This window comes from Pelodiscus sinensis, chromosome 12, assembly GCF_049634645.1.
Source record: "Pelodiscus sinensis isolate JC-2024 chromosome 12, ASM4963464v1, whole genome shotgun sequence".
NCBI lineage: Eukaryota > Metazoa > Chordata > Testudines > Trionychidae > Pelodiscus > Pelodiscus sinensis.
In genome coordinates, this window is record NC_134722.1 from 43,024,641 (window position 1) to 43,049,110 (window position 24,470).

The 24,470-nt window shown below is 55.1% G+C and overlaps 1 protein-coding gene across 2 annotated transcripts in view; it reads right to left on the reverse strand.

The window, feature by feature from the left end:
* Positions 1-24,470, reverse strand: part of LOC102451923 (polymeric immunoglobulin receptor-like) — a 105,249-nt gene that overhangs the window by 69,022 nt on the left and 11,757 nt on the right. The gene's annotated exons all lie outside the window — the stretch shown is intronic.

The following is a 24,470-nucleotide window of genomic DNA, read 5'->3' on the forward strand; positions in this document are numbered from 1 at the left end:
CACGGGTAAAGCAGCAGCATGTAAGCGGCCACCTTCCCCTCGCAGCCCCTCCATGAGAGCCCGCTGCCCCTCTGCCCGTTACACTTAGTAAGAGCCACGCGAGGTCTCTCAGCTTTAAAAGGAAGAGACGGCGCCAGCTGAGCTGGAAATCAGCTGATTCCCGGCTCTGCGCTGAGCGCTGGCTCTGCCCTGCGGCTCTAACAGTGCGGTCCAGGGTCCACGGCTTGAGCTCAGCTCCCCCCTCCCCCGCTGGGATAGTGGTGGCTGGAGCGGGCCTATTTCGGCTCTTGGCACTGGGCCGGGATCAGGCGCCTGATGCAGCGGGAGGTTGGGCAGAGCTGCGGCTCTGAGCAGTACTGCAGGCAGCAAGAGGCAGCGCTCACCCCTCCAAGGGGGGCATTGCAGGCTGGGCACCCCACACCTGCCCACGCAGGGAGCTAGTGGGCGCCGGGTCCCCGCTGGGGCGGGAGCTGAGGGGGCTGTGTGGGCTGCCCGCGTGCGGGGCTTGGCTCCCAGGGGGCTCCCGCGGCACCTTCTCTGGAGACTTGTGCCAGCAGTGGGCAAGTAAAGCCTGAGCCCGGCCGGCCTGCAGTGGCTGCAGTGCAGGGCCCTCGCAGCCGGGCTGCCGCAGACTTGACATGGGAGGAGCAGCTGCCGTGTGCATGGGCTCCACACAGGCATATGGGGGAGCCTGGCCTGGGTTCCAGCACAGGGCGTTTCCTGCTGGGTGATGCGCTGGCTGCAGGCTTTCCCTAATGGTAGCATCAGGGGCGCAAAGCCAAGTAAGCATCCCCCTCATGCCCAGACCTCCACACCCCAACGCCCGTCACTCGCCTTCCCTCCCACGCCTCCAGCTTGCTCCTTCGTCCTCCCTTCTGGACAGACACCCTCCCTCAAAGCCCCTCCTGCATCTTGCCTTCCTCCTGCACCTCCCCCGGCCAGACACCTAACCCCACCCTGCTCCTGCACCCTCCCCCCGGCCAAACACTCTACTCCCACACCCTACCTCCCACCCAGACCTCCCACCCTCACTCCTCCTGCATCCCCCCCACGTCCTGTACTCACACCCCATCCCATTTGATGGCAGCCCTGCCCCACAAACAGCACCCCCCATTTTTGTCCTCACCCCAGAGCTTAAGGGGGTCCACAAAATCCACTAACTCCTAAACCTCAGAAAAGTAAATCTGGCCTATGGGAAGGCCTGAACCTCATTTGCCCAGTTCGTCCCTTTCCCCTCCCCTCCCTGGGGCTGGAATGCCAGAGGAGTGAGGTATTGCAGTTGGGGGGCCACAATGTACAGACAGGGAGGGGCGAGGTGATTGGAACGGGGAAATGACTCCAAGGGGTTGGGCTGTTTGCTCTCAACAGGTATCTGAGGGTTGGCTGAGCCTTGCTCTGTAGCCGCTCTGCAGCCTTGAGGGCCCAGTGGCTAGCTCCAGGTGTGATGCTGTGAGTAAAGCTGGCCAGCTGTCTCATTATTGCTACGGGTCTTGCCTAGAGGTGCTAATGGAACAGTGATTTGCTCAGTATGATCCTCTTGAGGGCGAATGTTATGGCTCCTGGGATGTATTTGTATTTGTATCTCAAGTGCCTTTGTCCCTGGGTGACACCTCGCAAACAGACAGGCTCGGAGGCTGGGCAGCTCGGGCCGGCTGGCCATGGGCCCCAGGCACGCACAAGCTCTGTGGGGGTAAATGCCTTTCAGAAAGTCCCCACCCGGCTAGAGCAGAAGGAAAAGTGGCGTTCAGCTAAGCTGCCTGGGTAGAACCTGCTCCAGAGTTAGGAACCAGCGAGCTGCTTCTCCACCAGCACCCCACAATTCCAAGTGCTCAAGCCACCCCCTCCTGACTCCTAGGCCTGCTCCTCACCTGCCCCCCGCTGGGGCCGGCAATGGGGCAGGTCGGGCGGTATGCCGGCCCGGAGCAGTGGGGCCATTTCAGCATGTTATGGCCCAAAGCCGTGGGAATCATACTTTCAGTTCTTCTTCTTCCCTTAAATAGAAACAGGAAGGACTCAGATATTTTGTCTGAACCTTCTCCTGCCCAGCACTTTGTGAGAAATGTGGATCTCGCTCTGCGCCGGCCCCCATCTTTGCCATGGGCCAAGCAAAACCCTGGCTCTGAAACCCCGCTGCGTTTTAGCCTGGCCCACATCCCAGCTTGTCAGCTTAGGCCTCTCTCTGGCGCAGAGAGTCAGACACACGGGGCGCTCTTACTGCTGGTGAATACCAAAGTCTGTGTTCTTGGCAAAGCTGTAGCTGTAGCTGGGAACACACCTGCAGAGGGGTCCTTCGCTGGGGTGCACTGTGGCTACAATGAATTTCATAGCTACGTTGAGTTAGAGCTCAGCTCTGGCCAGGCTTTTCCAAAGTGCCTTATGATTTCAGGTGTCTCCGGTTGTGGGTGCACAACCTGACATGCCCTCAAGAGACCTGATTTTCAGAAATTGCTGAGCACCAGTCATCTGAAAATTAGGCCTCTTTAAAATGTCTCCTTTTGTGTTCCCAGAACTCCTGGTACCCAAACTAACTTGTCACTTTGGAAAATGTGGGACAGATGCTTTTGCTTCAAAAAAAAAAAAAAAAAGCCCAGCTTTATATTGCTTAAACTAAAGGAGACTCCCCATTAACTGTCAGCAGTATGGGACACATGGCACATGGTTGAATAATTCTAATTCCATCCTGTACGGGGCAGTGGTACAAATACACAGTCACCAAGGCCAGAAATAAATCTGCTGGTGTTTATTAGTTAGGTTTTCTCTCCCTGTATTCTCCAGAACTTAAGGACACTTTCATGAAAACTGATTTTTGTTTCCTATAAGCTTGTTCTCTGCTGCTATGTAGCCACACTGAAAAGTCAGAATCCTGAGTCTGTCCTGTCACAGTTACCTGACCTGGGAATGATCAGAAGGTGACAGCAGGATTATGGCAATCAAATGGGGGACTAGTGGCAAGAGGAGATGAACCCTTAAACACAGATCCTATTTACTGACAAACCTCATTAGAAAAGAGAAGGAATAAAAACTTAACCCTCTCCAGCCCTGCCAGAAGTGGGCGCAGTTTCTATTGACTCTGTGGAGAGCGGGACCGGCTCAGTTCAGCACTGAATTGTGCCTTTTCCAGTTGTCTCCAGGGTGGTTTCCATAACCCTCCCAACAGCCCCTGCTGCAATTCCAGACACTCGGGGCTAGAACCTTGGCCGATGTAAAGGGACATCGCGCCGTAGATTTCAGTGGAACTTCTCCTCTTACACCAGCTCAGGAGCTGAGCGCGGCTCCCGTCCCAAGGGTCCTACTTACCTGTTGCATATCGATACGAAACGGCCAGGAGGAAGGTGGCCAGCAGAGCTGTCCTCAGGCTGATCATGGTGTGGAGTGGAGTGGGCTTTCTGCTCTGCTCCTCTTCTCCTGCTGGCTGGGAATTTAGATCTGAGCGGCCACACCAGGCAATTTATTCTGTCCGTGCAGCCCACACAAGCCATGGTTCAGAGAATTTCCACAGGGCTCAGGAGAAAAACCAACCCAGGAAGCAGGGCGAGATTCCACAAAATGTGTCTGATTTTAACTCACGAGGAAGGACCCCCGGGAACAGCACTGGAAAAGAGAACACATCACTTCTGCATTCGCAGGATATTCACTAGTGAGCTCAGCCAGCCTGGCTTCTGACAGCTTTGGGTACCACTTGCGGGGTGGCCGTCATAGAGACTCCCAGTCCCAAAATGTGTTCTGCAGTGCCCGGCCCTTTCCTGCACAGGTCAGTGACCTTAGATCCTGTAAGGGGACAGTATCCAGGGTGTGCTCCTTGAAAGAGAGTTACCGCCCAGCCCAGTTTACACATTTCTCTGGTCTGGAGTCATAAAACACAGTTTTCTTTAACTACAAAGTAAGAGAGCAGGCTGTGACCAGGAGAGGGCTGCTCAGGATGGTGAATATATGGCTGTGACTATTTTCTTCCACTATTTGATCTGAGGAAGTGGGTCTGGCCCACAAAAGCTCATCATCTAATAAACCATCTTGTTAGTCTTTAAAGTGCTGCATAGTCCTGTATTTTGTTTTAGCTACACCAGACTAACACGGCTACATTTCTATCTCCATTTTTATTGTATTTGATCTTGTGACGGGGCGGCCCCACCCCGCACTCGAGCCCAGGGAAACCACCTGGTGCTGGGGGCAGAGAGAGCCCCACCCACACAGCCCTACTGGGCATGCTCCGAGGGGAGCCGGGGTATAAAAGCCTGCGGGCCTGCTCAGAAGGGGCAGACCGCGGCCCGAGCTGGAGCTAGCGCCCCACTGCCAGAGGGGGAGTTGCCAGGACTGCGGAACATACTGCTGCCAGGCTCAATCCTGGCTCGCCACCAATGCCGGAGCTGCCAGCTGACCCCCTGTGACCCAGGCACTGGACCGGACACGGCCGACCCTGACGCAGACTGGGGACGTGCCGCTGCAGCCACCCACCCAACGCCGACAGGGGGGGCCGCGATGGGCTGGGGAAAGGGGGTAGGAAGCGACCCAGGGCACGGAGCTGGAAAAGCCCCGGAGGGCTCGGCGCCTTGCAGGGAGGAGCCCCCACCGAGCCAGTGGTGGGAGCCACCCACCGCTCATAGGGCCCTGAGTCGGGTCCCGGTGGAGAGGGAGGGCCATGGCCCCCCCACCCCTCCTGCCCAGAACCCTGGCGAGTGGGGAGCTCGGCAAGAGGACTAGGCTGCAGAGGCGGCATACAGAGGATGAGGGCAAGAGGCCATATTTCCCCTAGCACAGGGGCAGGATACTTTTGAAACTAAGCTTGGAGGCCATATTTCCCATAGTAAAGGGGCATCCTATTTTTGGACGAAGCTTCTGGGTCTGCGTACTGCGGACTAGGCCCAGAGGCCGTATTCCCCCTGCTACAGGGGCAGGACAGTTGGAGACTAGGCCAGTGGGCTGTATTTCCCCTAAAAGAGGGACGTTGCACTTTGGGGACTGAGCCCAAGTGGGCTGAACTATGCCCTGGACAAGGGCGGCAACCCCAGTCGAGGGGGGAGCCCCGCGACAGATCTGATCAATAGGGGTCGCAGTTTCATTCCTCCTGGGAGCAATGGTTGCGCTTAGCCTAAACGAAATGAGTATATGTGTATTGGTGCTTTGTATTAGATATGGACACTCATTACAGTCTTATCATTCACGTCAGCTGTGAGTGTCTGCAGTCCACAGCAGAACCTAGGCCTAAGCTGGCTTCCTTCTTCTCTGGGAAGGCCTCCTGCATTTGGGAAGGGTTCCCAAGACACAAGGATCTTGGTTCCTCTAGAGAGGCCAATGACCCGGTCACCATCTCCCTCAATGTCATCCGCAGGATGCTGTAGGGGCGTGTCACTGCCTGCTACTCAGCCCTATCTGGGTTCCTTTTGAGAGAGGAATGCAAATGCAGACAAACGAAATTGGAAATGAAGTGCGGATTTGAATTTCCCACGCTTCATTTACATAATCGCGGTCGGCTGCTTTTTCAAAATACCCAATTACAAGATAAAAACGCTGTTTAGACGCGGTTATTTGGAGAAAAAACCCTTCCTTCGAAATATCCCTTAAACCTTAGGCCAGCCGCAAGGGCACAGACACAGCCCCAGGCACCCCGAGGAGTGACGCACACAGCATGTGGCAGGCCTGCACGTGCAAGACACTGCCTGCTCCTGCGCACAGTGCTGCGAGCCGCAGGTGTGTGCGGACCCCAGGGAGGGCCAGGCTGCTCCTGGCTCCTCTGCCGCCCATGGGATCCCACTGTGGCCAGACACATCCCTTGCCTGCTTCTCCTTGGCCCAGGGGACGGGGTGGCCAGTGGGCAGCACTGTCACCAGGCTTCTATGAGGCAGGGCCTGCTGTGCAGCCCACATATGGCCTTGGTCCCAGGACATCCCCTCCTCTGCCCCTGGGACTGGTGAGGCCACATCTGGAGTATTGTGTGCAGTTCTGGACCCCCAGATGTGACCCATTGGAGAGGGTCCAGTGGAGGCGACCAGAATGATTCGGGGGCTTGAGCACATGACCTATGAGGAGAGGCTGAGGGAGTTGGGTTTGTTTAGTCTGCAGAAGAGAAGCATGGGGGGGGATTTGATAGAAGCCTGCAACTTCCTCCTGCGCACCCCTCTGTGTTCCCTGGACCCACCCCAAGTCCAGTGAGGCCCCCGGACCTGAGGTGGCACATCCAGCCACCCCCAACACCACTCTGAGCCCCCTCCCCTGCCGGTCATGAATCCTCCTCCCTCTCCCCAGTTGTTGTTACTGAAAGATCAATAGAGATTTTGTTTTGTTCATAATCAAACAGCTGTCTGTACTGGGAGGTCAGGGAAGAGGTGAAGGGAGGGGTTGTGATGGGGAAGGGATGAGGCAGCAATCCAGAGGCCCTTAGGGGAGGCTCTGGGGAGAGTTACTGGGGTCCTTCAGAGAACCTCTCCATCAGGGCCTCCGGATGCGCATCCCGGCCTGGTGAGCCTGTTGGATGGCAGCTGTCTGCAGCCCCTCGGAGGGTCGTGCCTAATTTGCATAAAAATGGCCGACTCAAGCGTTTTGCCGACCCCCTTGCAGGAGGCATAAGGGATCTGTCGAAAAAGGCTTTCTTTCCCCACAGATCCCCCCCTAGAATGCAAAGCGCTGAATCAGCAAAACGTGGCGGCCATTTTTATGGAAAATAGGCGTGGGATATTTAAATCCCTGCCTCATTTGCAGTGCCTACAGAGGGATGCAGTCTAGACAGACCCCAAGAGAAAAGCTGTGGCGTCCAAAAAAGCAGGGCAACCACAGCAGGCACTGCGAGGGCTTTGCAGTCCCGCCCAGAGGTAGCAAGCGCACGGCAGGAGCAGAGAAACGGCTGCCCGGCGGGGTCCCTTTCAGCGCGTGTCTCTGCAAGGCTCCGGCGCCAGCACTCGGAAGCAGCTGGTGACCTAAAGCCCTGGCTGAAGTGGTTCTGGGTGGCCTGTTATGCAAGACTCCTGTGTTTTCAGCAGTGCCCGGGCGAGCAAGGCGCTTTCCAGAACACAAGGGGAAGTGGCTCCTGTCCCAAGGAGCAAGGAGGCTAAGTCCCAAGAAGAGAAGTCAGGAAGGGAACAACTGAAGAGATTTTACATAGAAATTAAGCAGATTTCACTTCAGTGAAAGCAGAAGTGCTGAAATCACAACATCTGTTTTGAAGCAGTGTTTGGTCCAGGCAGCCGGTTCCCCTTTCTTGGGTGTGGGGGAGAGCAAACCTTGGACCAGGATCCTTTAAACAGTGATAAATCCAGAGCGACCCTATGGAGTCTATGGAAAGGAGATCAGAATCCCTCAGCACTTCCTGATATTGCGCACGTTGTTCTGAGTTCTGGGCTCACGTCTACCTGTGCAGCCAGAGAAGCTAACGCGGAGCAGCCTGGGCAACCAAGCGCTGAGTTTGCCTCGGTATTTCCCTGCAGAACCCTACGACAAGCTCTCCTGCCTCCTGCCGTGACGGCCAAGCAGAGAAATGGTGTTGGAAAGCCAAGTGGGTTCACGCGTTCGCTCTTCGCGCCATCTCTGTGTTCCCCCTGGGCTGCCTCCACTCCCCAGAGCCACGCACCTCCCTGCTGCAGATTACCCCAAGGGGCCGGGCAGGGAGTCGACACACACACCCAGCTCAAGGACTCTCCCTCTGAACAAAGAGTTTAGTCGCTCACCTGATACCTCCCCAACCTCCCCAGGGTGGCCGCCTTCTTCCTCCCTCCGGCAGGTCAGCCGCCCCCGGGGGATTGCCTCCCTTCCCTGCTCCCTGCATCAGCTTTCCTTTCCCAACCCGCCCTCCCCCCCGAGACCCAGCTCCTCTCAGTTCTCTGACAGAGGGGCCTGTCACGTTACCGAATTGGAGGGAAGCAGCCAGATCGCTGCTGCACCCCTAGGTGGGGGTGTTGGCCCCAGAAATTGGTATAAAAGGGAGCCATGTGGGGTATTGAATGGGAGCTTGTTGTTTTCTGATCCTGTGTACACTGTTTATGTGAGTGTATAATGTCTGTGTGAGTAGATAGGAATCTGTAATCTGTGTGGAAGCTGAATATTTCTCTGAATGTGGTTAAGCATTGCTATGGACAGGCTGAGTAGCGAAGCTCTGTGGAACAATGGCACTTGATGGCCCAAGGACACACCTAAAGCAGGAGGGCGGAGACCCAAGAGCTGCCAGCAGAGAGAGGCTGAGGACCAGGTGACCGGCTGAGACCAGAAAAGGCCAGGAAGGGGGTATAAAGAGGCCATGTGGTCGATGCCATTTTGTTCTCAGCTCAGCACTTCATCCCAGAGGCAGCACTGCAGGGATCGAAGAGCCTGGAAGACCTGTGAACCCATCCTGATGATAGGATGTGCAATAAGAACTTTTAAACCAGCAGCTGCAACATCTCTGCTAGAGCCTGCATCGAGAACTGGGAGATTCGGTGCATGTAACGTACTGTACTTTAATTACCTTACTCTCAGGCTTTTCTTTCTTGTAATAATAAACTTTTAGATATAGATTCTAAAGGATTGGCCCAGCGTGATTTGTGGGTAAGGTCCAGAGGGTAGATTGACCAGGGATCTGTGGCTGGTTTCTTGGAACCGGATAGAGCTTGTTCGGGGTAGGTGGGATTGGGTGCTAGGACCCCCCACCTGTGTATAGGCCCGGGGCCATCTGGGTCACGGATATTGCTGGGGTGTCGGAGGGGTTTTGCTCGGGAGGCTTCAGGCAGGTTGCTGAAGAGCTCTGTGCGACTGGTTTGCGGCCTGTTTGGAGAGGTCGCCAGTCGGGGGCTGTAAGGAACCCCGGATTTGAGCAATTCGCCCTGAGCGGATGCCCTCAGCTGTGCCCAGACACGGCCTGGTCCGTCACAGGGCCCTTGTCTGCAACTCCCTGGGCCCTATTCTCAGGCCCACCACTGCCCCGTGGTACCCGCCGGCTCCGCCACACTTCCCCCGGAGCAGGGCAAATACTGGAGCAATACGGAGCGGACGTAGGAACTTTATGCCACTTCTCTCCTGGGTGGGGGCTGAAGAAACGTGAACAAGCGTCGTTCTAGCTGCTGCAATAGCGGCCGGGCTGCCGGGCACAGGTTAGAGCAGCCCTGAGACCTGCAGCCGATGGCAGGGGTCACGGTGCCTCCCGGGTGGCCTTGGAATGATGGACCCACAACTGCTGTAAAGCCCTTGTTCCAGCCCCCCCCATCCGCCCTTCATGCCCTGCACCGACGGCCACACGCCAGCAGTGGGAGCGCTCTCTGGCCTGCTGAACGGGGGTAGCTACAGAGCGGCTGGCCCCGGGGACCTGCAGAACCCGTGTTCCCACAGTGGGGACTGTCACCGAGCCCTGGCGCAGCCGCACTCCTAGGCTCACTCCAGCTGTTGCGGCTCCGCCTCAGACCTCACCCCCCAGGCCTCGCGGGTCAGCAGGAGGGGCTGTGGGCAGGTGCAGTTCTCCAGGTGGTCACCGGGAGATGCCATGTCCTGGGGGAAGGCCAGCACGGCTCCCAGCTCATCCCAAGGGCAGCTCCTGGGACTAAAGCAATTACCACGACAGAGCAACCTCTGCCTGCATTGCAGCGGATTGACCCTCCCCTGGTTACCAGTGGGCATTGGGTGTCCTGTGCCTTCGTGGGGCTAGCACGGCCCCGGCATCACGGCTGCCACGCCCCAGCAACAGAGACCCCCTGCAGGGTGTGAATGGCTCCCCAGGGGACAGGGATGAACCAAGCAAGGGTGCAGGCTGAGCAGCAGGCAGGCCCTGCTGGAGGCTGGAGCATGCGGCCTGCACCGCAGGAGCGCTGGCTGCCCCGAAGCAGCAATATGGCGACCGGCAGGTCACAGAACATTTGCCGTGGGGGGCTCGGCGGGAGGTTCATGCAGGGTCAGCAGCAGTGAAATCATCAGCAGATTTCACTTCAGTGAAAGCAGAAGTGTTGTAATGACAACACGGCCAGTTGCCGCTTTCAGCCTCCTGTCGGCCCAGCCCTTTCTGGGGGACGCTGCAGCAAGACCCTGGCAGGTTCCTCGAGAGAGGGTGACGCGGGGCAGGGACGCCGTGCCCAGCAGAGTGTCGCAGGTAGAGGAGCCCACGATGGCGCTGCCCGGTTTCACCAGCTGACTGGACGCAGGGGAGCTGACCACGACTGACCTTCGGTATCTCCTGCTGAGCACGGGAAGAGACGAGCCCCCTACGCTCCCCCTGCTGGTGCAATGGGGTCACAGGATCCACCCTGCAGCTCACACCAGGGTCCAGCTACCCAGTCACCCGCCTTCAGCCATGACCAATGCTCGCTGCCTGAGACCAAGTTGTATCATCCACAATCAGTGTGCCCCGGGCAGCGGTGCGCGGTGCATGCGCGACCCTGCCCCCAGGCGCACGGCGCCCCTTACCACTTCAATCATAGGTTGGCACCCTGGGCAGCTGCCCGGCTAGCCCCTCGCTTAATCCAGCTCTACCCATAATGCACCTGGCCTATGGGGCAATGCTGTGGGATTCTTACCCAGACCCAGGGCTGGACTAAGGGGTGGGCATGCCGGGCAGCTGCCCGGGGCGCCAACCTGTGGGGGGTGCCTGATGGTAGTTGTAAAGGGCACAATGCGCCGGGGGGAGAGGGCAGGCGAGGCCACGCTTGCGTCGCAAGCCCGCTGCCCGGGGCGCCACCATTGCTCGAGCTGGCACTGCCCAGACCCACAGGGAGCACAGAGGCCCAAACCCCAGAAGTGCTCGGAGCCTGCACTTCTATTCACCAGCAAGAGTCCAGGGGGCTCAGCCATGCTCAGGCTTAGCACAACCCCCTGCTAGCCTGGCCGTCGCCTCTGCCCAGCCTGTGGGAGAAGCTGAGGCCAGGCAGCACGTAGAGCCCCTGTTGCCATCTCTCCTGACTCGCTCTCTGCCTCTCCCTAGCCCACGTAGAATCCCCCTCTCCTAGGGCCCCAGTCCCCTGGGCCACACCCAGCCAGAGCCCTGCTACAGCCCCTTGCTCCAGTTCCACTCCAGCTGCTCCTTCTGTCACATGGAGAGAGCTCTGGGAATTCCTGGGGCCTGAGGGACCCCACTGAGCTTCCCCCCATCATTCTCCTTATGCTGGGCTGGTGGCAGAGTGTCTCTGCTGTGATATCATCTCCCCTCAGAGCTTCACTCCCCTGCTCAGACCCACCCTGCTGCACTAAAGGGGTCTCCTGCTTGCTGCACTGCAGGCTCCTCTCAGACAGTACACCCCGTGGGGCAGAGAGCACACCAGCCTGCTCTGTTCAGGGACACCGGCAGAACGGAGGGTGCAAATATAACTGCCCCTTGGGGGCTTTGAACCTGGGACCTCGTTTTTTGAGGAGTTCAGGTTCTGCTGAAAAATCTCCCAGGTGTCACCAGAACCGGGTCTAAACCGCGGTTTTAGTTTCGAAATGTCACTTGATCGAAAGAGTGCCATAATGGGATTATGCAAATGCAGTATGGGATATTTAAATCCCCGCTTCATTTGCCCTTTCGATGTGCTATATTGACTTCCCTCTGCCAACAGAGGAGTGTAGTGTAGACCTAGCCTAGGTGTGGTGTGAGTGTTACACAAAGACCTGTGAACTCACCCTTATAGGGCTCCACACAACGCTGCTTCCCCCCTGGCTCCGATCCTCGCCATTCACAAAGCAGAGAAAGAAGGTCTCCCACCCTTCCCCAAACAACAACCAAATCCTGGGTTCCAAACAGGCATCTGCTCCTCCTGGGCAGAATCCGGACTTGTCCCCCCGCGTGGCGATTCCTTTCTTCTGGCCTTCCATGCTGAACCCCTAGAGTTGAAAGTCCCACTTGCGTCTCTTCCCCCTCCCTGTCTGACTGCAAACCGTGAGCAGCTCAAGCATTGAGCCTGAGGGATGCCCCAGTCCCACCTGCCCACGGGACTTGTAAGACACTGGTGGGGAGTGGAGCCTGCCGGGGGCTGTCTCAGGAGGCCTGAGCGCGACAGGACTAGGCTCTGTCTGGCTCCCAGAGCTGGTGGGGGCAGGACATGCGGTGGCCCCTCAGAGAGGCAGCATTTCTCATGGCTCCAGTGCAGCTCTGCAGGCTGAGCTGTGTCCTCCCCATTCCCCAAGGCCAGTCAGTCAGCACAGGGGGCAGTGGGAGCATAGGGGGGACATTCCTCTCAGGGGGACGCAGGAGGCATGAAAAAGGCTGGGTCTGGCATGGAGGCTGTGTAGGAAGCAAAGCCTGGAGGCGCCAGGGATGGCCCATAGAAAGGGGAAGCATCCTGATGGCCTCCGCTGCCGGCAGAAGAGGAGACACAAACCCAGCCGAGCTCTCTGGGCTGGGAGTGTCACAGCAGAGGCCAAGGGCAGGGCAGCCAGCTGGTAAGCATCTGGGAGGCCACACTTGGGGAAGTCTGACTCTGCACTCTGTGGGCAGATCCCAAACGTGCTCCACACCAGGGACAGTGGAGAAACCCAACTGCCGCGCAGGAGCCCAGGGTGCCCACAAGGCAGCCAGCCCAAGGGGAAGGGGTCAGTAAAAAGGCTGGTTCCTTAATGCCACAGCCTGGTGGCTTAACCCAGTCACGTGGGGAACTCGCCTCTGCTCCGTAACCGCATTGCTGCCAGCGCCTGGTGAGCTGCACACGCTGGTGACACTGAAACACCCCCCAAAACCCAATCTGTGGGGCATTTATTCTGAGTGCCCGGAGAATGCTGGGGCCTGGGAAAGGCCACCCAGGTAGCGCTGTCCTGTGCCGGGGAAGTGGGCAGAGCCTGGCTAGCCAAGTGGGAAAGAGGGGATAGCGGGTGTCCAGCTTGGAACATGGGTCTCGCTTGCAGAGGAAGGCAGGCAACTGTTTCTGCAGGACCATGCTACATCTGCTGACGGGCTTGGTCACATGCTGGGCCCGAGTCTTGCACTGAGCCTTGGGGCAACCCTGCTAGCCCCAAAGGCAAGGAGATCTTGGCCAGGGGTTGCAAAGTGCTTCACGCCACAAGGCCGCTTCAGGCAAGCTGGTCTTGGTTTTAGCTGAAAGAGCCATTGGTCAGGAACCAAACTGTTCAAGGCAGTGAAGAGCAAAGCAGACTGTGAAGAGCTTCAAAAAGATCTCACCAAACTAAGGGTATGTCTACACTACAAAGTTAATTAGAACTAACAGCCGTTAGTTCGAATTAACTTAAATAGGGACTACACAGGCAAACCGCTATTTCGAATTTAATTCGAACTAGTGGAGCACTTAATTCAAACGAAGTAAACCTCATTCTATGAGGAGTAACGCCTAGTTCGAATTAACTAGTTCAAATTAAGGGCTGTGTAGCCACTTAATTCGAACTAGCTGGAGGCTAGCCCTTCCCAGTTCCCCCTGGTGGCCACATTGGGCCAAACCAGGAAAACTCCTCTCCTCTCCCCCGGCCCCGGGGCCCTTTAAGGGGTAGACGCTGGCCAGTCGGCACTTGCCAGAGCCAGGCCTGCCAGCAGTCTCTGCCCCTGACCCAGTGGCCCCAGGATGAGCCAGGCAGCCAGTTCCAGCCAGCTCTCCTCCGCCCACTCCCCCAGCACCCGGGGCCAGCCAGGGGCTGTAAATGGTGTGCGCCCTCCTGGACTAGAGCACACGGACCTCATTGAGGTTTGGGGCAGGCCCCCAACGTCCATGATCTCTGCACTGGGAGGAGGAACGCTGCCATCTATGGCTGCATAGTGGCCACCCTGGCCCGAAAGGGACACAGGTGCACCCAGGAGCAGGTGCACCTGAAAGTGAAGGAGCTGTGGCAGGAGGCCAGGACTGGAGGGCCCTGACCCGGGCACACCGCAGGGGCCACCACCAGCTGTTCTGGCACCGCAGTCGGCAGGGTCGTCCAGGGAGGCCATACCACGTAAGTGCTAGCACTGTCCCCTGCCCGGGGGGGGACGGCAGGCGGGGGGAAGACCAGTGACCGCGCATGTGGGCCATGCCTCCCACGGATCACACAGCCACCTGTGCACGTGCAAGCACGCGCCATGCCACCCTTGGGCAGGTGGCTCCAGCTGCATGACACCCAGGGGCCATGGCCCAATAGGCACATGCGTGTGTGAAGAGACCTGACACGCTCCCAACCCCGGGGTGGGACCCAGCAGGACGCTCTCCCTTCACACGCCCCCTCTACACAGAAGCAGGGGACATCTCCCCCCCACCCCGGCCACACTATACATGGCACAGGGGCCTGGGTGCCATCTTGGGGCAGCTCCCAGTCCCGGGGAGAGCCAGACATCCTGACCATGGCCTCTGTGCAAGCACAGCGGCTCTGACGGTGCAGGGCACAGTTGCCCTCACATCGCGGGGGGGGGGGAGCTAAGCGTCATCCACAGAGTACCCAGGGAGAACTGACCACTTCTCTTCTTTCTCTACAGCTGCACCAGCTGCTCGTGAAGGGCGCACCACTCTGCCCGGGACATGCTCCCACACCCGCGGCCTGCTCCGGACCACCATCATGCGGCAGGAGTACTGGGACCAGCACCTGGGGCCCTGCGAGCCCTGCACCGCACCGTCCAGGCCTGGATGCTGAAGGACCTAAAGCGCTGCCAGGAGCAGCTTGCAGAGGACCGAGCGAGGAACTGTCACCTGCAGGTCCTGCTGCAGAGCATGGTGCCCCGTGCCGGTTCTGTGCCTGCTGCCCCCCCAACTACTGTCCCTCCTCCCACTCCTGCCCCCCCCTGCTTCCTCCTCAACCCCCACACTCTCCTCCTCAATGTCCACACCCCCACCTCAACCTCCGCATCCTCCACCCCATCACCCCGGGGATACCGAGGCCCCCTCCCTCGCCATGCTGGCTTGGCCCAGTGAGACCCCCACCCCTGAGCTTCCCCTCCCCCTTCTTCCCCTTGCTTCCCCTTTCCAGTTCCCTCCTCCCAGTTTTCTCCCTCCCCTCTCCTACCCTCTCTCCTGTCCTCTCCCGCCTCCTTTCCCCCGTCTCCCCACAGTTTCATTCCCCCTCCCCTGTTGTGTTTAATAAAGAGATTTGTTATTTTTGAAAATACGTGTCTTTTATTTGACATCAGGAAGGGGGGGCTAGGGAAGGGTAAGTGGAAGGACGAGACGGGGAATGGGGCACAAGCCCACGGTGGGGCACACCGGGGAGACTGTCAGCGCTCCTCAGGGTGGAAGCTCTCCCGCAGGGTCCCCTGGATCCTGACAGCCCCTCGATGGTCTTCCCGGATGGCAGCCTGCAGACAGTGCAGCCAGGCTGCTGTCAACGTGTCCACGAGACGCAGCAGAGTCCCCGGGGGCAGGTCTGGTTCCATGTTGCAGAGTGCCGTGGTGTCCCGAGTGAGGGCAGGCAGAGCACTCGGAGACACAAATGCTTTGCTGTCCCTCAGCGAGGTAGACCAGAAAGCAGAGAAACCTGAGAACTGTCTGTCCAGGATGGGGGGGTCGGGTCCCTTTAAGCACAGCCCTCGGCTAACCTGAGGCAGCAGCCCCACACACTAAGTCTGACCCTGATGCCCTGCTGGCACTGGTTCCAGCCAGCCTTACCTTCGATTCAGGGTCTACTCAATGTGGACGTGCTATTTTGAATTAGCAAAATGCTAATTCGAGTTAGTTTTAGGTCTAGATGCACTAATTTGAATTAGCTTATTTCAAATTAACTAATTCGAATTAAGTTAGTTCGAATTAGCACTATAGTGTAGACATACCCTAAGTGATTGGGCAACAAAATGGCAACTGAAATTTAATGCTGATAGCTGTAAAGTAACGCACATTGGAAAAAATAACCCCAAATATACAACCAATATGATAGGGGCTAATTTAGGTACAACTACTCAAGAGAGAGATCTTGGAGACATTGTGGATAGTTCTCTAAAAGCAGCCACTCCGTGAGCAGTGACAGTCAAAAAAGCAAATAGAATGCTAGGAATCATTCCAAAAAAGGGCAATAAAAATGATGAGAGGTTTCGAACGGGTCCGATATGAAGAGAGATTAAAAAGGCTTGGACTTTTCAGTTAAGAAAAGAGGAGACTAAGGGGAGTATATGATAGAGGTCTATAAAATCATGACTGGTGTGGAAAAAGTGAATAAGGAAAAGTTGTTTACTTATTCCCACAATGTAAGAACTAGGGGTCACCAAATGAAAAGAATAGGCAGCAGGTTTAAAACAGGAAGTTTTTCTTTATTCAGCGCACGGTCAACCTCACGTGAGGATTACCTGTTGTGTTCCCTCCCTCTGGGGCATCTGGCATTGGCCACTGTCGGCAGACAAGGCACTGAGCTAGATGGACTGTTGGTCTGACCCCGTCTGGCCGTTCTTATGTAACAGGTGTGAAGTCTGCAGGAGCACACGTAGCAGGTGGATGTCCCCTAGCCATGTGCACTGAGCCCCATGCAGAAAAGAGCTGCCCCGCTCTGGAAACAGCAGCATGCTTCAAGATTTAAAGGAGCAGCACAAAGCAATCAAAGCCATTGCAGTCACCAAGGGCATGTCTACGCAGCAGGGCTGAAGTGGAAATAAGCGATGCACTTGAATTGCATCCATTGTGTCGCTTCATTCAGCTTTTGGTGCTGTCTACACAGCAGGGAGTCTGAGTTAGAGCAATTTTCATGGAATCTCCTCTCCGTCTTATGGCCCTTCCCTAATAGCACCTGCAGCTACAAGATGCAATTGCCGGCTAAGTCACATGCTTCTCCACAGAATAATCTTGCTTGTCAGCTGAGGGATGCTGGAAGAGCCAGCTTAAGCTCCAATTCTTTCTGCCTTACCAGTGAAATCTCCAAGAGGGATCCCAAGGACCAGCACTGTGAGAGGCAGTGCTGTGTGAGGCAGGGCTGTGCAAGGCATGGCTGTGCGAGGCAGTGCTATACAAAGTAGGACAGTGCGAGGCAGTGCTATACGAGGCATGGCTGTGCGAGGCAGTGCTATACAAAGTAGGACAGTGCGAGGCAGTGCTATACGAGGCAGGGCTGTGCGAGGCAGGGCTGTGCGAGGCAGTCAGATGGAAAGAAGGCCAAAACAGAACGGAGTTGCACAGATCAATTTGGAAGCTTCCTCTTTTGCACAATTGCAGAAGAAACGGTGCTTGAGGGGAAGGATCCTGAGGGGCCTGTGTCAACCAACAATGCCCGAGGACAAACAAGATTATGGGATTCACTTCAATACAGAGCCGATAGGGATAATGTAGCTTATTAAGGTTCATACTCCACTGCTACTACACTTCACCGTGTACACTCTAGCAAGCGACAGCATTGCAATGCGTAAAGAAGTAAAAGGCTCTTTGGAATGGTTACGCCTCTTCTGCCACGGGGAATCCCGATCCTGAGATGCCTCACATCAGGGCAGACGTGGCTCCAGCTGGGGGATTTTGGGGCACCTCTGAGGCGGGAGGTCTGCAGTGAGACTCAGCTTGAGGTGGGACTCCCAGTGATCTTCTGCTAGCTGTTTACTGAGTGTGAGTGAGCTTGCCCAATGTCACTTTCAATGTGCCCACGGGGCTGAGAGCTGAGGTGCTTATTTGTGCCATAGTGAGATCTCAGCTAGCAAGCATAGGGAGTTGTGGCCGATGAAGGCCGTCTGATATAGAACACCTGGGGTTTACACTGGCAGCGTGTCAGGCTATGCTATGTACAGCTAAGATGGAAACATCAATTCTTGCTCTTTAAGGCCTGTAGGCAAGCCGGCCGGTGTCTAGCCGTCGGACTGCTTCCCGCACCCAGCTCTCCTCTGGATCTGCACAGAACTCCTTAGACTTCTGTGTCACAAATCTGAAGGGAGAACAGAAATGGCAACAATCATCAGAAACAGAAAGGAAAAGCTGATAAATATCCAAAGCCTGGATGATCGCAGACCTGGGAAGCTCATGCCACCCTGGCAGAAACTAGTGAAATTAAATTTCCCATTGCCGCCTGAAAGTTAAACAGAGCCATCTTTTGTGGGTAGAAATGCAGGCAATAGGGATCTAATCAGTTGGGCGTTTGAATCATCCTTTGATCTGACGAACCGTTTCCTGAGGATAGACTTTCCTTTTCCCGTTCACTGGCAAAGTAATTATTTTTAAATGGAGCAGTTGACGCAATTATATCCTGAGGACATTGAAATGAAGTTTAAGGGGCTGACAGTGTAATGACCTATCGGGTCGGATCCTGATCCCATTGAAACTGGAGGGAATTTTGCCTCCAAGTAGAATGTGAGCATGGCCAGACTGTAACTCCTAAAGCACAGTCAGGCTTATAAAATGGCTGCTAATGTCACGGGGCTTCATTCTTGGGCCTCACTGCCGCCAGGTCGTTATTTATTACTTAGCAGCTACAGGCCTGGTCTGTTTAGCTTGCAAACTGTTCAAGGCAGGGACAGCCTCACTAAGTCTGCATGTGTACCCCCCACACTTAGCCTAAGTCTAGATACAACGATTTCTCGGGAAAAGGTACGCAAATTGCACTCCGCAATTCGCAAACCTTTTTCCAGTAATTTTTTCAGAAGAAGCTTTTCCAAAATTTGGCTCATCTACACTGGGCCTAATTTTGGAAAAGACTTCTCTTTCGGAACAGCCCTTCTTCCTTGTGGACTGAGGAAGACAGGCATTCCAAAAAAGCGCATCTGCTATTCCGCAAAAAAAAGAGGAAGAGCAGATGTGTTCCCAAGATGCAGCAGAGTTTTTCTGGGATACCTCCCGGAAACCCCTCGTAGTGTAGACATAGCCTTAGAGTGGTTCACTGTCCCATGTAGTGTTGCTTTGACCATTTACAGTGAGTGATAAGAGCAAGTGAGCACGACAGCCTAAGCTGAAAGCCCGCTGGCTTTATAGCTCAGGCTGTCGAGGCTCCTACACAGAGATCTCAGGTTCAAATCCCCCAGGGACAGTTACATATACAGTACTTAACACAATGAGACCCTAATCTTTTTTGAGTCCAGTAGGCAGTTTCCAGAATGTGCTTTGCACCAAAACAAGGGTCTTTGTAGGATTGTGACCTATTTATTCTCAGAGTTGTAAATTCAATTAATCCTTTCTGAATTCAATATTTAAAAAACACCACATGGTGGGAAAATACTTACATGACAGCAGCTTTAGGACATGATGGTTCTGTCCTCATATAGGACTTCAGCAGTGCCTGGGGTATTTTTTTTGAAAATTTCGTACATATCTTTTTGCACTTCACATGTGCCTTGGGTTGTGCTACAGCAAAAAAGAAAAAAAAACCACCATAAGTATCAGCTCATGCTCTGGATGTAATGAAGCTGCAAACAATCGCCTTTCTCCTCCAAAGCCTGCCTCCAAATTGGGCAATCTTCAGCTGAAGAGTGCCGATCCATGGAACAAACCAGAACAAGGAACAATCTCAGCAGGGCTAAGGAAGTGCTGTAAGAAGGGAGGGAAAGTCCCTAGCAAAAGCATGTGAAATCAAAAGATTCTTGAGAACACTTATTAAATCAAGAGCCCCAGGGGGCTCCGGGTGGATGGGGACTCCACCGAGACTCTTGCTTGTGGGACGTCAGTTCCGATCTGAAGGGCATCGCTAAATGCTGCAACCGCTGCGCTGTGGGTAAAACCAGGCAACCGCCATGCTCACCAAATAAAGGACAAAACCATCCCCAGCGTGTGCAGACTTTGCACAGTGAAGTCAGACATAGTGTGATGGACCAGCCCTCCGCCTTAAAGGAGATCTGCACAGCGCTTTCCAAGGATTAGCCTGGGAGCTTAAATTTACAGCTACACTAGACACAAAAAATCTCGGACTGAATAGAGGTTCATGGCTCATGACAACAATTGATAACTCACTAACAACCCTCTCCCCGGGTCCCAGCCTCTGGCTGGAGTGCAGTTAAAGGGCCCCTTCGCCTCGAAGGGTCCCTGGAGACATGAGATAACGCCTTACGCTAAGCAAGCTGCTCCGTCTGTGACTCTTCCATTTCCCAGACGGGAACAAGAGCTCTGTGTGAGCGCCAAAGCTGGTTTTGCTCACCCACAAAAGCTGGTCCAATAAAAACTCCCCCACCTCCTCCATCTAATGCCTGTGGTGGCATTTGTGAAACTAATTGGTCTCGGTCCAGCTCCTGGCGGCCCGTCTTTGTCACCAAAGCGATTGCTGCGGCAGCTGTTGATTGGCACTCTCAGGACACAGGACACGGAGGAGGGTGGCTCTCCTGGTCAGGGCTGAGATGCCATCACTGATGGGGCAGCATGAGGTGAGCTTGGGCTGCGGGTGCCAATGCTAAGCTGTTCATATCCTTGTCCCCAGCAATGGCTCCCATGCAAACAAACGCCCACCCCTCCTGCCCCGCTAGGCTTTAACATAGGTGCCCCTGGTCATGGAGGCCAGGCCTTCAAAGCAGATGGGAGGGTGCTCCCCGGAGAAATAGATGTAGAGGTGCTAGCTCCACTCCAGTGCGTATGCTAAACATAGCCATGTGGCTGTGGCGTCCAAGTACGTCCCATGGGGTTGGGCAGATGTGGACTCGGGCAGCTAGCCTGAGAAGACCTTTGTGCCACACGGTTTTTGACGCTCTATCTCGAGCAGAGCTCACATGCGCACATATACTACCCAAGTTAGGCAGCACCGTCCCAGCTGCTCTGCAGATGTACTCGGAGGTCTCGCTGAAATCTGGGGAACGGTGCAAAGACAACACGTCTGGAGAACATCTATGAGTTTTCTCCTAACTATTGCCCGTGCCTAGCTATTCGCATGAGAGCTGTAGACACATCACAGGTAAGATTTATGACATGGGGTGTATCTAACCTACATGGCTCCATCGATGGAGTCATGTAGATTAGGCTGATCAGCAAAGGGAAATGAAGCCGCGATTTAAATAATCGTGGCTTCATTTAAATTTAAATGGCTGCCGCGCTGAGATGACAAACAGCTGATCAGCTGTTTGTCGGCTCAGCGCGCTAGTCTGGATGCTCCCGTGCCGACCTGAAAGCCATTTATTGACCTCCCCATTATGCCTCGTAGGATGAGGTTTACCAGGGAGGTCGATAAAGGGCTTTCATGTCGACAGGGGAGTGTCCAGACTGCCCCGATCTGCCGACAAAGAGCTGATTGGCAGAGTGGGGCAGCCATTTAAATTTAAATGAAGCCGTGATTATTCAAATCACAGCTTCATTTCCCTTTGCCAAACAAATAAATCTACATGGCTCCGTAGACAGAGCCATGTAGTCTAGACGCGCCCATGGTTACGGGAAACGTGATGCTGCAAAACAACTGTAAAAATAGCACCCCACTCACTATGGGCCAATTGGTGCCGTCCTTCCTTGCACTGGGAAGAGTTTATTCATGCAAACAACCCCATTGACCTCAATGAGCTACTTACCGGCTGTCCAATATAAACAGGGTTTCACAATCAAGCATTGTTTTTCACTGTGTGCTCTGGAGTTAGAGCCCTTATTGGCAAGTTCCTGTTTTATCTTAGGCTCTGCAGAGTCATGACAGAATGGAGGTGTTGGAATCTATTCTGGATCACATAGCATTGAAAGATTTCCCATGGGTCTGACTCAGCATGGCCCCTGGCAGTCAAGAGCAGGAGTGATTTCTACCATCTGGGGTCCAGGCCATCAGCGTTTGATGTGTAACTGAACAAATCTGCTCTCAGGAGACAAGGTGGGTGAGGTGATACCTTGGGTTGGATCACCTGTTGATGAACAAGACGAGCTTACGCAGCGATCTTCTGCTGCTCTCAGATTGGAGGGTATAAAGTCCAAGCCCCTCAATATTACTCTTACAGAGTCACTCTTTAATCAAGCACTGCTCTTTGCCAGGTGTCAGGGCGGTTCCCCACTCTGGCACTCTGAGTGCAGAAGGTGGGGGCCCGCAAGAGACCACAGATACCTTGCCTCTATAGGCTCTGCTTCCACAAACTCCCCAGAGTCACAAATTCACTGACTTTTGGAGGGGTAGCTCCTACCACCAAGTGAAACAAAAGAAAACCCCTTTCTCCTTGAACCCAGGCAGAAAACACTTGGACTTGTTCCCGGGGGTACCTCAAACTCCTTTACTACAAGAGAGAGTGAAAAACCAAGAGAAATCAAACCACAGTCTCTAGTAGCTGACCTCTTAGTCTGAGGCAGGCAGACACACATGCGCAGACAGACCTCCTGTTTCTTTCCAGGACACAAGACTCAAGTCATTGCCTTAAAAAAGGTGATTTTATTAACAAAACAAAAAGCTATATTTGAGAAAGCATCCTTGGATTCTAGGTCTTACAGAGAAACTGAGTAAAACAAGTGGAAACACAGAGGAAATCTCTGGGTATGCTCTTAGATAGTGGATGGGGGAGGGAAGGCAGAGACTCGCACAGAGACGTTTAACCAAACAACCAAAATAAAGAAAAACACCCTGATCACGACTAAACATACATTCCTCTCTGTACTCACAATCTGTGCTGATCCGTACTTCAAGGCCCAGTTCACTCCCATCCCCAATATTCCTTGTAGGCATGGTAATTCTGATTGCTGCATCTCCTCCCTCCAGCCCTTACCTGAGAACTCACACAAAGAGAAAAGCAGCAGGATTTTACATTTCAGCACTATGTCCCCATTGGTTCTTCTGGCCCCCTGCCTACACCCTTGCTAGCTACCTTAACCCTTTAGTCACTGGTGCTGCCCAATACTCCTCCTATTCATCATGCCAGGTAAAACAAAATCCCTTGTTTAGATTGACAAGTTTTCCATGGCCCTTGCAGATCAATAACAATCATTGCTTCCTCCCAGTAACTTCCTTATGCTATTTTTTTCTGGAGTTCTCTGTCCATGACTGTGAATTAGGCCTTGTCTATGCTAAGTGTCCCCTCCTCCTCAAGGAACAAGCACTAGAGAGCAGCCTGCGACCAAGTGAAACATTTGGTTGGAAAAGACCTAAATGGGCCCAGTGACCCCATGTGCCCGTGCTAAGGGGGGACAATCTTGCCAGGAGCTTAGTGCTTCTGGGAGGCATTGAGCATCCTCAGCTCCCTCTGACGGTGGAACTGGAGGCTCAGTGCACCCCTCGGGGACCGGGAGCCCCTGCACTCACTCACCCACATTGCCCCGCCCTCGCAGGTCAGGGGGGAGGTTCTAGCTCTTACTCTGGATGGTCACGTGGGTCCCTGCTCCAGTCCCAGAGAGATTCCTCGCTGTGCTCCCCACCTCGCACACGTAGCGCCCTGTGTCAGACGACTTCACGTTCTTCAGAGTGAGCGAGGCAAGGCCACTTTCCAAACGCAGAGCTGTGAGCACATCGCTCCCATTCACCAGCTCCTTCTGCGGCCCCTCGGCCTGGTACCATCGCACATACATGGTGCTGAGACTAGTGACGATCTGGAATGTACAGTCCATGGTGAGCTCTGAGCCTTCTACAGCATAGACACTGCCCGGGGTTTGAGTCACCGTCAGGCCGGTCATTTCTGCAGAAAGAGAATCACAGAGGAAGGTGCCTTCATTGGGAAATCCGTCAACGGGGGCAGATGTATCCAATGGATCTCTCCAATCCTGCCACTAGCGCCCTTTGCAAACCTGCCTGATGTAATCTCCCCGGCTTACTCAGGGTATAAACTGATCTTCTGTCACGTGCTCCCATACAGAGCAGTATCAGGCATGTCGACACTGTTCTGCTGCGTGTAGTGCAGGGGTGGGGAACCGTAGGCCCAGGGGCCAGATGCCGTCCCCGACTTGCCTGGATCCAGCCCTCAGGGCTCCTCCCCCCAGCATTGGGGAGCCTGCACTGGCACTCCAGCCCCTGCTGCCTCCCACCCCACTGATTTTTCTGCGGGTCAGCGGCCCCAGACCAATCAAAGGTTCCCCCAGCTATACCCCTCCGGTAACTCCAGATGCTTTGGTCTACAGAAATCCCCTCTGACAAGGACTTTGTACCTCAACCTTGGGTACCAGGAGTTAAAGTTCCCCACATCCTTCCCCGTTGGGCCTGCTCTAGCCTCTGGAGGGCACTAGAAAATGGCCTGATCCCTCAAACTGCTGACAGGCCACTGGGGCATCAGCCATGAGCTTTAGGTTTTGCCAGTCAAGGGCGGAGAGTCGGGAGAGCAGGGTGGCGGATGCCGTGGGCACTGGGACGCAGCTTGCTTTTCTTCCCGGTCCCCTGAAGATAAGGGAGTGAGGGGAAAGTCCTTGGATTCCGTGATTCACACCTCTTCCCCCTCCCTTCACCGGCCAGGAGTGAGAGGCAGGCACAGAATCCAAGTACTTTCCAATCGCTCCCTTACTGTCAGGGGAACGGCAAGGAAAAGCAAACCGAGTTATATCAACTGCCCCCTTCTCCACATCCTCATCTGTCCCTGACACCACGTCCTAACGACACCTAGGAGCCTAAACCAGCCAATGGGAGCTGCAGGGGCGGTGCTTGTGGGTGCAGGCGGTTCTCCCCCTCCCCCAAAGGGCACACAGACACCAGCAGCCTGCCCCTTCCTGAGCACCTGATGGGCTACCAGCCGGGAGCTGCCTGTATGAGCACCTCCCAGAGCACCCCCTTCTGCACCCAACCCCCATGCCACGGGTCAGAACCCCCTCCTACACCCAAACACCTTCTCAAAGCCCCAATCCCTCACCCTCCCTGCACCCCTACACTCTGCCCCAGCCCAGAGCTCCCTCCTGCTC